Source organism: Musa acuminata, chromosome BXJ2-8 (assembly GCF_036884655.1).
Source record: "Musa acuminata AAA Group cultivar baxijiao chromosome BXJ2-8, Cavendish_Baxijiao_AAA, whole genome shotgun sequence".
Lineage (NCBI taxonomy): Eukaryota > Viridiplantae > Streptophyta > Magnoliopsida > Zingiberales > Musaceae > Musa > Musa acuminata.
Window position 1 is genome coordinate 15063940 of NC_088345.1, and position 12579 is coordinate 15076518.

Here is a 12579-nt window from a genome sequence, read left to right on the forward strand (position 1 = left end):
TTTAAAAGCACTTGGTAAATGTTTTTTGAATTTTGAACTTGTTAATAAAGTTTTACGATCTCTTTCTAAAAATTTGGATTCTAAAGTAACAGTCATTCAAGAGGCCAAGGATTTGAATAATTTTTTGATCGAAGAACTTAACGGGCCTTTGATGACCTACAAAATAACCAATGTGGCACATGGCGAACTTGAGAACAACCGTCCAAAGAACATGAAGGATTTTGCACTTAGAACAAAAGAAAACTATTCGAGTGAAAACTGAAGTGATAGTAAACTTGAATTTCTTATAATAAATATTAAAAAGTTTTTAAAATAAGAACCAAAAATTAAAAGTAAACTTAAAAAGAATGTAACTATTTACTATGAATGCAAGAAAAAGAAAGCATTTTGGGACAAAACGAGTACCTTCGAAGATGAGGAGCAAATCAACAAGAGCAAGGTGGCGAACTACGGTTTAACGACTTTCATCAACGAGGTAAACAACTCAAATGAAACCCTTTTACTTTATTTTGAAATTACTTGATGATTTTTATCAGTTATTTTTAATTAGTTAGTAAAAAAAAAATTAGGATCATGCTAGTAATTTTGAAAATGATAGTTGCATATTTTATGAAAATATAACAAAATGTTAGATATAAATCTAATATTAATTTTATTTATGTGCCTGAGAAGCAATAATGTGTATTATGTTGATTTTTGTATTACTCTTCGATGTTGATTAAAGATGCCTTATGTTCAATGAAATCATGCTTGATGTTTTAATGACATAATGATGAAAGACGTAATGAAAATGTTAAAAGATTTTGTATCATGCTTGATGATTTTATATTATGCATGAGGACTTGAAGTAATGATTTGAAATCATATGTTTTGGAATTATGTTTTACACTTTTTGATCTTGATGTTTTTGTGATAAATCTTGCTCTTTCCGTTTTAAATGTTGATGCATGGTTTTATTTGGCATAAATAAAAAAAGCATGCTTCTATGAAATAAATCACATTAATTGAAATAACTAAAATGAGGAAAGCAGTTTTCTTGAAAAAAAAAATTTCTCTATCTTATCGAGTTTTCACTAAGAGATTGATAAATCACATTCATTGTTACGGTAGGTAACTTTTTAAGCCGTGGCCTCGGGGCCAACGCGGCTCGGTTCTGGGGTCCGGAAGTCGGAAATCTCGGGAGACGTCCCTCGGCCGAGCACCGTGGTTCGGGGCGGTAGATCGGGTCAGCAACTCCACAGTAGCGCCGGGAAGAGGCCACCTCGCCTTCGTTCCTACACACAGGTCGGGTCGGAGGCTCGGCCCGACCCCTCCGACGATCAAGTTAGCAACGTGGAGGGGGTTTAGGAGGAGGAGAAACCTCCGTGTGTTAAGTGTGTGATCCCCCATGAACGAGAGGGTGGTTGAAGAGGGGGTGTTTCCGTCTCGGTCGCCCTTTTCTTCTAATGAGCAAGAGGGTATTTATAGGGAAGCAATCTGCTTCCTAAGCTGCCCACTTGTAGGGGGCAGGTCGGGATTGATGTGCCTCGGTCAGCGTGTTAGACTTGACTTTTGGCAGGGGCAGGTTGGTATTAATGGTGCCTCGGTCAGCGTGTTGGCCAGTTTGACCAGGTGCTGAGGCGTGATGGGACAGGTGACGTCAGCCAGTCTTGTTGCCATTATTTCCGTTATCATATTCCCCCCCGATAGGAGCTATGCGTCGGTTGTCACGCAAGGGGAGTACGATGCATGGCTTCTGTCTCCAGGTAGGCTAGTCGTGCGGACGTATTTCGAGGAGAACGGAGCCGAGGAGCACGAAGCAGGCGGGCTAGCTGCGCAGGCGTGTCCTAGGTGGCGCAGAGTCGGAGAGCCGAGGAGCGGCCAAGTATGTCTTGGGTGGCGTAAAGCCGAGAGCCGAGGAGCACAACGTAGGCGGGCTGGCCGCACAGAGGTGAACTCGACGATGAAGGGCCGAGAAGCCTGGCGTAGGCAGGCTGCGCCCGAGTGACACCGCTCAGAGGGGCAGGCCGCTCTGAGGGAGCTCGGGAGAGTGTGGCCGAGGGGTTCGGCGCAGAAGGGCCGACCGCGCTGGTGTGTCTCGGGAACATGGGGCCAAGGAACACGACGCAGGAGGGCAGGATGCGCAGGTCTGTCTCGGGAACATGGGGCCAAGGAACACGACGCAAGCGGGCTGGGGCCGCGCAGGTGTGGTCTCGGGTGGCGTAAAGCCGAAGAGCCGAGGAGCATGACGCAGGCGGGCAGGCCGCGCGGGCGTGTTCGCGAGGGCCATGCGGCCGAGTAGCACGACGTGGGCGGGCTGATCGCGCAGGCGTGGTCACGAGGGCCATGCAGCCGAGTAGCAGGACGCAAGCCGAGGAGGTAGGCTCGGGCCGAGAAGCCCGGCGCAGGCAGGCTGCGGCCGAGTGACACCGCTCAGAGGGGCATGGCCGCTCTGAGGGGAGCTCGGCAGTGAATATGGCCGAGTAGCTCGGCGCAGGCAGGCTGGCCGCGCAGGCGTGTCTCGGGGGGTATGGAGCCGAGGGACACGACGCAGGCGGGCTGGCGGCGCTGGTCTGTCTCGGGAACATGGAGCCAAGGAGCATGACGCAGGCGGCGCAGGTGTGGTCTCGGGCATTACGCGACCGAGGAGCACGACGCAGGCGGGCAGACCGCGTAGGCGTGGTCGCGAGGGCCATGCGACCGAGTAGCACGACGCAGGCGGGCAAGACGCGAGGACGTGGACTCGGGCACCATGCGGCCGAGGTACACGACAGAGGCGGACAGGCCGCGCCGAGGTAGATCTCGGCAACGAGCGGCAGAGGTGCTCGATGCAGGCGGATAGACCGCGCATGGGGCTGAGGCAGCAAGCTGTGCTGTCAGCCGAGAAACTAAGGCGGGCTGGCCGCGCATGGGGCCGAGGCAGCAGGCAGCGCCATCAGCCGAGCAGCCGAGGGGTTCGGCGCAGAAGGGCCGACCGTGCCGGTGTGTCTCGGGAACATGGGGCCAAGGAACACGACGTAGGCGGGCAGGCTGCGTAGGTCTGTCTCGAGAACATGGGGCAAAGGAACACGACGCAAGCGGGCTGGGGCCGCGCATGTATGGTCTCGGGTGGCGTAAAGCCGAAGAGCCGAGCAGCATGACGCAGGCCGCGTGGGCGTGTTCGCGAGGGCCATGCGGCCGAGTAGCACGACGTGGGCGGGCTGATCGCGCAGGCGTGGTCACGAGGGCCATGCAGCCGAGTAGCAGGACGCAGGCCGAGGAGGTAGGCTCGGGCCGAGAAGCCCGGCGCAGGCAGGCTGCAGCCGAGTGACACCGCTCAGAGGGGCATGGCCGCTCTGAGGGGAGCTCGGCAGTGAATATGGCTGAGTAGCTCGGCGCAGGCAGGCTGGCCGCACAGGCGTGTCTCGGGGGGTATGGAGCCGAGGGACACGACGCAGGCGGGCTGGCGGCGCTGGTCTGTCTCGGGAACATGGAGCCAAGGAGCACGACGCAGGCGGCTGGCGGCGCAGGCGTGGTCTCGGGCATTACGCGACCGAGGAGCACGACGCAGGCGGGCAGACCGTGCAGGCGTGGTCGCGAGGGCCATGCGACCGAGTAGCACGACGCAGGCGGGCAGGACGCGAGGACATGGACTCGGGCACCATGCGGACGAGGTACACGACAGAGGCGGACAGGCCGCGCCGAGGTAGATCTCGGCAACGAGCGGCAGAGGTGCTCGATGCAGGCGGTAGACCGCGCATGGGGTTGAGGCAGCAAGCTGCGCTGTTTGCCGAGCAACTGAGGCGGGCTAGCCGTGCACGGGGTCGAGGCAGCAGGCAGCGCCGTCAGCCGAGCAGGTGAGGCGGGCTGCCGCGCATGGGGCCGAAGGGTCAAGGCAACGGCAGATAGACCGCGCATGGGGCTGAGGCAGCAAGCAGCGCTGTTAGTCGAGCAACTGAGCATGGGCCCGAGGGGTCGAGGCAGCATGTTGGCTGCGCACGGGGCCGAGGAGTCGAGGCAGCGGGCTGCTCCGTCAGCCGAGCAGCTGAGGCGGACGGCCGCGCATGGGGCCGAGGCAGCGTGTTGGCTGCAGCGTGTTTCTGCGCACGGGGCTGAGGAGTCGAGGTAGCGGGCTGCTCCGTCAGCCGAGCAGCTGAGGCGGACGGCCGCGCATGGGGCCGAGGCAGCGTGTTGGCTGCAGCATGTTGCTGCGCATGGGGCCGAGGCAGCAAGCTGCGCTGGCTGTCGCGCGCGGGGTGCCGACGTGGTCGGGCTGATCGCGCGCGCGTGCGACCGAGGGGTCGTGCGCGTGGGGCCGACGCGGGCGGGTTGGCCGCGCGCATGGGACCGAGGGGTCGAGGCGCGCGGGCTGGTCGCGCGCGTGGGCTGGCCGCGGCAGCACGCTGCGCTGTCAGCCAAGGTGCCGACGCGGGCTGGCCGCGCACAGCGCCTAGATGATCGGGGCCGAGGCGCCGATCAACCGAGGCGCGCGGGCTGGTCGCGGCAGCAAGCTGCGTTGTCCGCTAGGGTACCGACGCGGGCTGGCCGCGCACGGGGCTGAGACGATCGGGGCCAAGGCAGCAAGCTGCGCGGTCAGCCGAGGAGCTGACGCGGGATGGCCGCACATGGGGCCGAGTGGCCGAGGCGCGCGGGCTGGCTGCACCGAGGTGGATCTCGGCCGTGTGTGGCCGAGGAGCATGACGTAGGATGGCCGCGCATGGGGTCGCCAAAGCGTGCGGGCTGGTCGCGCGCGTGGGGCCGGCGCTGGCCGGTCGGCCGCGCATGGGGCCGAGGCGATCGGGGCCGAGGCGCCGATCAGCCGAGGCGCGCGGGCTGGTCGCGGCAGCAAGCTGCGCTGTTCGCCAAGGTGCCGACGCGGGCTGGCCGCGCACGAGGCCGAGACGATCGGGGCTGAGGCAGCAAGCTGCGCGGTCAGCCGAGGAGCTGACGCGGGTGGCCGCGCATGGGGCCGAGGCAGCAGGCAGCGCCGTCAGCCGAGCAGCTGAGGCGGGCTGCCGCGCATGGGGCCGAAGGGTCAAAACCAACCCCAGAAGTCACTGTTGCTGGTGCAGGTCGGCTGTAGGGAGCAACCCAAGAGAAGGCTAACGTACCGTCATTCCGGGCCCTCCTTCTAGCGCCAAAATGTTATGGTAGGTAAGTTTTTAAGCCATGGCCTCGGGGCCGACGCGGCTCGGTTCTGGGGTCCGGAAGTCGGGAATCTCGGGAGACGTCCCTCGGCCGAGCACCGTGGTTCGGGGCGGTAGATCGGGTCAGCAGCTCCACAGTAGCGCCGGGAAGAGGCCACCTCGCCTTCGTTCCTGCACACAGGTCGGGTCGGAGGCTCGGCCCGACCCCTCCGACGATCAAGTTAGCAACGTGGAGGGGGTTTAGGAGGAGGAGAAACCTCCGTGTGTTGAGTGTGTGATCCCCCATGAATGAGAGGGTGGTTGAAGAGGGGGTGTTTCCGTCTCGGTCGCCCTTTTCTTCTAATGAGCAAGAGGGTATTTATAGGGAAGCAATCTGCTTCCTAAGCTGCCCACTTGCAGGGGGCAGGTCGGGATTGATGTGCCTCGGTCAACGTGTTAGACTTGACTTTTGGCAGGGGGCAGGCTGGTATTAATGGTGCCTCGGTCAGCGTGTTGGCCAGTTTGACTAGGTGCTGAGGCGTGATGGGACAGGTGACGTCAGCCAGTCTTGTTGCCATTATTTCCCTTATCAGTCATGATATTATGTTGATGCTTACAAATGAAAAGTTATGATCATGCATGGTAGAATGTAATTTGACAAATTGATACCATCATGAAGTGAAATATTTATAATTTGGAATGATGCATTCAATTTAAATTCAAGGTTTATCTCAATTATGATATATTGCAATAAGAACGACACTTTATTTTGTCAAAATTTGAAAATTGATGAATTGCACCGTTATATTATTATTCCCCTCTTTTTGCCAATGACAAAGGTGTTGAATCTCGGATTTTGATGATGAAATCAATTGTCATTTGTTATCCAATCTATATGTTGAGATAAGTGTGCAGGATTAACTATGATGGAAGAAAGACATGCAGTAGGAGTTGCGTCGGAGTCAAGACCATGATCACATTGGGGGGTCGAGAGTTTGACGGAAGTCTGGAAAGTCGTCGGAGGTTCTGCGGGAACAAATCCGAGAAGTCCAAGAGCTTGCCAAAGAAGCTCATCGGAACTTGCCAAGTGAATGATTGCAAGTCCAGGAGTTTGCCGAAAGTCCGTCGAAGCATCGTCGAAGGTTCGTCGGATGTTCGCCGAAAGTTCGCCGGAAGAAGTGATTGATGCACCGGAGCAAGTTGCAGTAAATATCTTAAGAAATATCGTAGTTAGCATGTAGATTAAGTTAGGAATGGGAGGTGATTCCATGAACTTAATCTGGGGGCAATTGGGCCCTTGATAGACCCAAATTGGGCCGAATGACTCAACCCATTCAGACCAGAATTCCTGCCAAGCGGTGGCATCGCTAGGGTTGGCGATGGCACCACCCAAGAGATGGTCTCTCAGGAGAGCTGGGCAGTGCAACTGCCCAGGTCAGGCAGTGGCACCACCTGGGCTCAGTCTCCAAGCGAGACTAGGCGGTGCAACCGCCCCTGTCAAGCGGTGGCACCGGCTAGAGGCTCAATCTCCGAGTTGCCAAGCGGTTATACTGCCCTAGTCAGGAGGTAGTACCACCAGGACCCCAGAAATCTAGAAAATGATATTTTTGAGCTCCAAATTTAAACCAGTTTGGGGCCTATATATACCCCACCCTTTCTTACATGAAAGGGCACCGAAAATCCAATCTTACTCTGTGATTTTTAGAGCTCAAAAGTGTTATAAAGGCTTGAAGTTCTCCTCCCTCTTGTCTTCCAAGTTTTGAGCTTTCAAGAGAGGAGAGAAATTCTATAAGGGTTGTCTCCTAAGCCCATCAAAAGGAGTGAAACTATAAAAGGGTGGTTGGCCTTCGCCTATTGAAGGAAGGCCTCTAGTAGACGTCGGTGACCTCGTCGGAGGAGGAAGCCAAAAATGGATGTAGGTCACGTTTGACCGAACCACTCTAAAATCTTGTTTGCATTTCCTTTGTGCTAATTATCTTAACTGCAAATTGCCTTCCTTACTTTACTTCAAATACGATTCCATAAGCTTTCAAAGTTATTATCTGCACGAAATGACTTTTACGTGGGAATCAGATTTTAACATACGAACGTAGTTTTAATCATCGAAAGTTTTCCGCTGCACTAATTTACCCCCCCCCTCTTAGTGCTCTTGATCATAACAATTGGTATCAAAGCAGGGTTAACTATCAAACGGATTAAAACCCAAGAGAGATAGCATATGTCGGATACCAAGAGGGCCACTCTATTACACTTCTAACAAGGAAATTCAAAAAAATTATTAAGAGAAACAAGTTTAAAAATGACTCAAAAAATAAATTTGAACCCAAAAAGGACCAAGTTATTTGCTACGAGTACAAAAAGCCAAGACACTACAAAAGTGATTGTCCCCAAGCCAAGAAGAGAACATCAAAGAAGAAGGTGCTCAAAGCGACGTGGGATGACTCGAGCGCGTCCGAAGAAGAGGAGTCCAACACCGAGCAAGTTGCTCATTATGCCCTAATAGCCATCGGAGAGGAGGTAGCAAATTTAATTGATGCAGATTTATCATTTGATGAATTATTAAATGCCTTCCATGATTTATTTGATGAATACAAAATAATTAGTAGAAAATATAAATTATTAAAAAAAGAGCATGATAGTCTTATTAGTGATTTCGATAAATTAAAAACTGAATATCATGATAGTTTAGCTCCATGTATAAAATGCCATAATATAGAAACTCTCCAAAAAGAGAACTTGCTACTTAAGGACACCTTGAAGAAATTCGAGGTTGGTAGCAAGTCTTTGAACATGATCCTTACAAATAAGGGTCACGTTCCCAAAAGAAGTGGAATCGGATTTGTGCGAAGTCATCACCAAAATCCAACCACCTTAATAAAAGACCCTATCTTACATGTTCGGCACTAAAGTAAATGCAACTTTTGTTGCAAACATGGACATAAAACGTATCATTGTCCATTCAAGAAAATTAGCATGAACAAACTGATTTGGGTTCCTAAAGGAACCATGATAAACTCTATGCAACATAATAAATAATATAGATCAGCTTTTGAGGCACCGAAAAGTAAATGGGTACCTAAAAATTATCCTTTCTTGTAGAAACATACACCATCACAAGCTAAGAGTAAGAGATGGTACCGTGATAGTGGATGCTCAAGGCATATGACCAGAGATCCATCTCAATTCTCTAAGCTCACTAGCATAGACGAAGGCTATGTCACCTTTGGAGACAACATCAAGGGTAAAATCATTAGCAAAGGAACTATAGGTAACAAATCCAACTTCTTTATTGAAGATGTTTGGTTAGTTGAAGGTTTAAAACATAACCTCTTAAGCATTAGTCAATTATGTGATAAAGGATATATCATCAAATTCGAATCTAATGCTTGCATCATTGAAAAACCACACAAAAACACATCTATGATTATATTAAAACAAAATAATGTATACACCATTGACATCAATGATCTTTGCAATGAAATGTGTTTCTCGATTTTGAATGAGGATGCTTGGCTTTGGCATAGGAGATTAGGTCATGCTAGCATGAAACTAATCACTCAAATATCATCCAAAAAACTTGTATGAGGAATTCCTCATATCAAGTTTATCAAATATAATGTTGCTAGTCAAAGGTGCCCAACAAGCCAATCACGTGAGTGATGCACGTGTGACTTGATACAGAATCTTTTTTGCTTATTATATTTTGGCATATATCACGTTATAACTATTGCATATATGCATATATATATTGTGATATCCTTGGATTTGTGCAATGGGAATCGGATCGTGATGAGATCACGAAAATGAGATCGATTCACCTTTAAACACATATCCTAAATAATCTCGGTCACAGGTTACTCGAGAGGGACATCGTGATAACTAGATAGACTGGTGTACTATATACCCATCCATATGATAGATGCAGCGGGTCTCATAGCTACTCATTTAGGGACACTAGGGATATAGTACAAGTGCTTATTGGAGAATGAGTTCACTAATTGATCCCCTTACGGAATGCTAGATGGTTGATGATGCCTTATTGTCAAACAATGATTCCGTAGTCCTAGTGGTATATCTGGTCCTAGACTTGAGACACCAAGGATATCCTATATGAGTGCTCCACTCTTTGATACCAAACTTATAGGTTTGGCTGTCCCAGATATAGTACAGTTGGCTATTGGGAGTAGTAGTTGACCTTACGAGGGTTATTGAGTGTCGATAGAGGATCATCCACTCTTGGCGTCATGAGAAGAATATCCCATGTGTTCTTGCTCAGACAAATCCCTAGCAAGGGTCATTCGGGTTGAGAGAGAAAGAGTTCTCCGGGAGAATCCGATTAGAGCGAGATTCGAGTAGAAACCGTATGGGTCTGACAGCACCATGCTCGATATATGGTCTCTGGGATATTAGATGGATGAGGGACTATAGGAACACGGTAACTGAGGATAGACAAGTCCAATGGATTGGATTCCCTTGTATCATCAGGGGACTATGGCATAGTGGCCTAGTACATCCGTAGTCGATAAGTCAAGTGAATTATTACAGAGATAATAATTCATTGAGTTAGAAGGAGTTATGACAGGTATGACTCACGGCCAGCTCGATATTGGGCCTAGAGGGTCACACACATATGGTAGGCATTGCGATGAGTAGAGGTTCGGATATGAGATATCTGACGGAGCCCTTGTCTTATTGGATATCCAATTGTTGAATCTCAGATTTTGATGATAAAGTCAATTGTCATTTGTTATCTAATCCATATGTTGAGATAAGTGTGCAGGATTAACTACGATGAAAGAAAGATATGCAGTAGGAGTTGCGCCTGTTAGGATCAAGAGCACTAAGAGGGGGGGGGGGGTGAATTAGTGCAGCGGAAATCTTATAATAATTTAAAAACCAAAAGCTGCGTTCGTTCAAAAACTATTATGATGCAAAAGCAAATTCTCAGTTTGTATCTAAGTGCAGTTTGCGTCTAAGCGCAGATTACGTTTAAGCGCAGTTTTGCGTCTAAGCGCAGTTTTGCGTCTAAACTCAGATTTACGTCTAAATGCAGATTTACGTCTAAACGCAGATTTACGTCTAAACGCAGTTTTACGTCTAAACGTAGTTTTACGTCTAAACGTAGATTTACGTCTAAACGCAGTTTTACGTCTAAACGCAGTTTTACGTCTAAAGGCAGATTTACGTCTAAACGCAGTTTTACGTCTAGACGCAGATTTACGTCTAAACTTTGAAACTCGTTTGTATACTCGCAGAAGGCAGTATGCAGTTGAAATCAAGACGTAAACGTGAACTGAAATCTGATGATTGAGCGAGGAAAGCCGATTTACGTCTGAATGCAGTTTTACGTCTAAATGTTGAAACTCGTTCGTAAAATCGTAGAGGACAGATTGCAGTTATTAATAGGATTAAAATGTAAGCGTAAACTGCAAAGAAGCTCGTTCGTAAAAGCGCGGAAAACAGTTCTGCAGAATCAAACGTAAACGTAAACTGTAATGTATGAAAATATGAATTTACGTCTGAATGCAGATTTGGAAGAACAGCACTTAGAACTTGTTCGTGAAAGCGCAGAGAGCAGTAGTGATGAGGGAGGTTTGCAGTAATGATAAAGTGCTCGAAAATAAACGCAAACCAGAGATTTAGAGTGGTTCGGTCAGCCTTGACCTACTCCACTTTTGGCTTCCTCCACCGATGAGGTTGCCGACGTCAACTAGGTGCCTTCCTTCAATGGGCGAAGGCCAAACTTCCCTCTTACAATTTTTCTCCTTTTGACAGGCTTAGGAGACAACCTTTACAGATCCTTTCTCTCCTCTCTTTACAACTCAAAACTTGAAGAACAGAAGGAGAAGAACTTTAGGACTTTACACAAATTTGAGCTCTTAGAATCACTGAAAAGATCAAGAATTCGGTGTGGATCTGTATCTTTTCAGTGCTGAATGGGTGGGGTATTTATAGGCCCCAACCTAATTCAAAATTCGAGCTCAAAACGATCAAATCGATCAAATCCCAGAATTCTGGGATCAGGCGGTTGCACCTCTCGACTGGAGAGGTGGCACCGCCTGGCAGAGCTCGAAGACTGAGCTCTGCCGATTGCTTCTCTCTGCCAGAGCTCGAAGACTGAGCTCGATGGTTGCATCACCTGGCAGAGCTCGAAGACTGAGCTTGGTGATTGCATCACCTGGCAGAGCTTGAAACTGAGCTCGGTGGTTGCATCACCTGGCAGAGCTCCAAGCTGAGCTCAGGCTGATCCACCTCTCTGCCAGAGCTCGAAGACTGAGCTCGGTGATTCCATCACCTGGCAGAGCTCGAGACTGAGCTCAGGCTGATGCACCTCTCTGCCAGAGCTCGAAGACTGAGCTCGGTGGTTGCATCGCCTGGCAGAGCTCGGAACTTGAGCTCTGGCGGTGCAACCTCTTGGCTGGGGCGGTTGCACCTCCCAGCCTCGCAGCCCTGGCGGTTGCACCTCCTGGCTGGGGCGGTTGCACCTCCCAACCCCACAGCCCAGGCGGTTGCACCTCCTGGCTGGGGCGGTTGCACCTCCCAACCCCACAGCCCAGGCGGTTGCACCTCCTGGCTGGGGCGGTTGCACCTCCCAACCCCACAGCCCAGGCGGTTGCACCTCCTGGCTGGGGCGGTTGCACCTCCTGGTGCAATCAGGGTCCGAATGGTTCACTCCATTCGGCCCACTTTGAATCTTTTCAGGGGCCCAATTGCCCCAAGATTAAGCTAATGGGATCACCTCCCATTTTCATGCTTAACCATCATGCTAACTACGATTAACTCTAAGACAACTTCTGCAGCTTTGCTCCGATGCGTCAATCGCTTCTTCCGGCGAGTTTCCTGCCAACTTCCGTCGATCAACCGATAACCCTCGGTGATCCTTCTGCGGACATCCGGCATACTCCTGGACTTTGCGACGATCCACTTGGCGAGTTTCGACGAGCTTCGCTTGGCAAGCTTCTGGACTTCTCGGATCTGTTCTCTCTGAACCTCCGACGACCGTTCGAACTTCCGTCGAACTCTCGAACTCCCAACGTGATCATGATCTTGACTCCGGCGCAACTCCTGCTGCTTGTCTTACTCTCATCGTAGTTAATCCTGCACACTTATCTCAACACATAGATTAGATAACAAATGACAATTGACTTCATCATCAAAATCCGAGATTCAACAATCTCCCCCTTTTTGATGATGACAATCAATTGATAAAGGAGTTGTCCTTAACTCCCCCTATCTATATGCCATAGTTGAGATAAGTCAACCTTGAATTCAAGACCTAAGAATTCAAGTGACGTATTGATAAGTTAGATCAGTTAAACTTATCAATGCTCCCATCATGATGCCTATCATGATGTATCTCTTCAAGAATTATGTCAAGGCATGACATACATCATCAAGTTTGTATGATAGTGTTTGTAACCATTCATCATGTAATCATATAAAGCTACGAAGGACTTTTTACATGATGCTCACATTTGAGATTTTCTAGTAAGTT